The sequence below is a fragment of the Lissotriton helveticus genome, chromosome 7 (assembly GCF_964261635.1).
Source record: "Lissotriton helveticus chromosome 7, aLisHel1.1, whole genome shotgun sequence".
NCBI lineage: Eukaryota > Metazoa > Chordata > Amphibia > Caudata > Salamandridae > Lissotriton > Lissotriton helveticus.
In genome coordinates, this window is record NC_136068.1 from 1,091,552,665 (window position 1) to 1,091,556,546 (window position 3,882).

The following is a 3,882-nucleotide window of genomic DNA, read 5'->3' on the forward strand; positions in this document are numbered from 1 at the left end:
AGGGCACTGGTTTTCTTGTTTGATCTTTGTTTCCTCTCGGGTGAGCTGAGTGGTTTTCCATTAATACCTCTAACAAATTTTCCCAAGTTATTATTGGCTCGCCGTTGTCGAGGCTCCCATGTTGGAGCATAAAAGTGGTGGCCGTGGTCATGATGTTTTGAGTGCCCTCGCCCCTCCATTTTAATTTCCGTAAGTTGAATTTTTCTGTTTCTTGGTTTAGTTGCCTCATTCTCTCGGCTCTGGGTACAATGATATCAAGCCTGAGAATTTGCAGGAAATGGTCACTTTCCAGGCGCTGGACTATTGTGTAGTCCACGATTGCGGTTGTCAAATTCGTTGTTACCAATGTGAAGTCCAGAGCTGATTTAACACTGCCGCTCACGTAAGTGATGCACGGTTGGGTCGGGCCTTCCTTTTTTTTGCTTTTTAATATTGTTAGGCCCATTTATTCTATTTTCCTTTGAATAATTTGAGTGGATACAACTGCTGCCCTTTTGACTCTGTTCGTTCTTGTCGTGTTAGTGATGAATACATTTTGATTAAAGTCTCCTGAGATTATCATGGAGCTTTGTTTATTAGTTTTTTGTAAGGTTTTGATAAGGGTTAATAGTGTTTCCAGTTTATCTTTTTTTGTTTTCTGATCTTGATGTATGTAAATATTTAATATTAGCAGTTGTTGCAGGGGCTGTATTGTGATTTTTATGGCTTGAACCCAATTTAATCCAACGTCCATTGTTTCTTGGATCCAGTTATATTTCTGAGAGATGAGGATTGATAAACCTCCCCGGGGATGACCATATTTTGCGTGTTTTTCTGCAAGAATGTGGTGATCCGTAAAGCCTGATATTCCTAATTGTGATAAGTTCCATGTTTCTTGTAAGAGTATTATATCCGAATTGTCAAAAAAAGTTAGAGTTTCGTGATCCTGCTCTATGGAATTAAAACCGTGCACATTCCAAGAACATAGTTTGATTTGGTCTCCTATTGTTTTGTCCTTTTGTCTGTTTCTAGTATCTATTGTGGTCCGCTCGCCTCGTCTTCTATTTACACGTTAGGTTCCCCAACACATCAATATACCTTTGAACACGGTTGAGCCCACCCTGATTTATAGTGGTCAGGGTGAACCGGATGATTAAGCATGCAACTACTAGAGTAGGTGAGGGTTACATATAAAAATAGGCTAATTTTTCCTTTTTCTTCACTGAGATGGTGTCTAGTCTCCACACACACGCACCCCTCATGTTTTTTCCTCTTTAGATAGAGGGATACCTTGTTGTTTATTGTGCATATCAGGGAATATATATCTCCCTGCATCCTTTTGTTTACGAAAGGATCGCTCTACCCTACTGGTTTGGAAGGTCCTTCGACCTCTCTTAACAGGGTGTAGAGATAATAGAGGATACGTGTGTCAAGAATTTGTGGCTTCTACTTTTCGAGGCTGGCACAAGCTGTAAAAAGCCACTGTGTTTCCAGTAATCAGAACAGTGATCTTGGAAGCAGAGAAATGAACAATGGTGAATGAATACTCTGGGTCAAATGGAATCCCAAGCAGGATGCTACGGAGATGAGGATAGCAGCACTACGCAAGAGCAGCAAGTGCAGGACCAAGGAAACAGCTGTCTTGTTAGGAAAGAATGTAAAAGGAGGACTGGGAACACTAGGAGAAGAAAAACAAAGAAGTGAAGGAAATGCAAGGATAGTTGATGAACTAATGTAGCACTAGAAAGCTGAAACAACAATGGATATTGCCAGGCCCCTAGAAGGTGTGTGAGATGTTAATATAATGCTTCTTCCTTCCTTGCCCTGGAAGTGCTGCCTCAACCCAGAATTGTAAACTCTAACACTAAGCATAGTATCATAGTTTCCATCTTCCTGTTTTCCAGAACTTCCATGCTTAACCCTTCTGGAGTTTAAATGAAGCCCTAAACCCCTGTGGAAGTCAGGTGTTTCCATAATCTGTGTTTCCTTCGGATTCCTGATATTCCTTACAATGCGTACAAGATTAGCTTTTGACAAGGAACTTGTGCTGAGTCCCAAGAATGTCTGAGATACTCATTCTTTTATATATTCCGTAGCCAATTTTATATCCTGAGATTTTAGGGAAGTGTTAGAGTTCCATTATCATGACTGGGTGAGACCTCTCTGGTTGTGTTACAAAACACAAGATATAATCTGAAATTAGAGCTATCTATTGCTCATAGTCAGACATTTAGGGGCCCATTAGGATGGCGGGTGGTAGCCACCGCGAGCCTGGCGGGGGCAATCCGCCCTCCATCCGCACCTAAATTCCCCCCCCCGCCATATTAGGATGGCGGGAGGGACCGCGGCGGACGGAAAGACCGTCCGCCGCTTTTCCGCCCAAGGCGACCGGGGCGGAAAACGTTTAATATGGTGGCAGTGTCTATCAGACACCGCCAGCCAGATTATGATGGGCTTGTTGAGATGCCTTTCCGCGGCGGCGATGCCGCCACGGAAAGGCATTCGGTCTTCACTCTGGGGGCCCCCTGCAGGCCCCCAGAGTAAAGGAGAGGTGGGGGATGCACACAGGGGGGTACTTCTGGTACCCCCCTGCATTTGCATAAACAAAGCGGCAGGCACTGCGCGGTGTCTACCGCTTTGTCTATGCAAATACATTAATGAATTTTTAGCATTGTGGCGGGCGGTGCAGAGAGCACCGCCCGCCACAACGCTAAAAATGCAGGATGTGTCCGCCACCGTGGCAGACACATCCTAATACACCCCATGGGACCCCCGCCCTTATGGCGGGCGGTCCCCAACCTCGGTAGGATGACGGGCGGACAAAGTCCGCCCGTCATCCTAATAGGCCCCTTAATTTCAGGGTATTTTCCATGCATTTTGTAATCAGTTCCATTGATGAGCAAACTGGGTGGTTTGGGGAGGAAGAGGACAGTGTTCTGTGGTTCCTATACTTAGAGTTACTTTGGCCAATAATTCACCATTGACATTTTTTACGCTGGTCTTGGAATGTTTGAAGTTAGCAAAATTGAACGTTTGCACCTGTATAACCAATTCTATTTTCATTAAAGGCTTTGGTAGGTACCTTCATTCCACCTTATCAAATGCCTTTTCTGCATCCCATGTGAGGAAGGCTAATCTCATTCTATATTGTTCTTCCACAACTGTTAAATCTATGCAAGGTGCACATTATCCCAGGCGTGCCTCTTAAACAAATCCATCTTGGTAATTAACATTAAGCAGGGTGACATAGAATTTAAACCGTTAACTAAGAATTTTGTATCCAAGTTTAACAATGCTACAGGTCGGTATGAGCCACATTTAATTAGATATTTATCTGGCTTTGCGGTAGGGTAAGCATAGTTTCTACCATTGTGTTGGTTACTTTTCCTGAGTGTAAAAAATACATAACATTTTAGTCAGAGGTTCTGTGAAGAAGTCTGGAATGGCCTTGTGAAAGGACACTGTACAGCCTTCTGGTCCTGTAGCTTTAGTATTCAGTAGGTTCTTAATAGCCTTTCATACCTCTTGAGTAGAGATGGGTTCCTGCCACTGAGTCACGTTCATCTGGATCTATGGCTGGGCATCTGAAATCAGTGAGATATGCATCAAGTAACTGATCATCAGACCCTTGGGGGTGTGAAGGTAAAGGAATAAAAACTGCCCATAATATTTACTGTCGTATAAGAGGATCACCACATTCATTTTCTGAAGCAGGAACGTGATTTCTAGTTTTTATTTTGTTAAGCTTGTGGCAGCAGCATGTCAGCATTATTGTGTTGAATCTCTAATCTACATATTTGGGGGTTTCCAACACAATTTCCCCCTCTTTAGCCAACTGAATGAATATAGTCATATGTGATACTAGTCAACGCCTTGTAACTGCTTCACAGGACAACTCCTGTG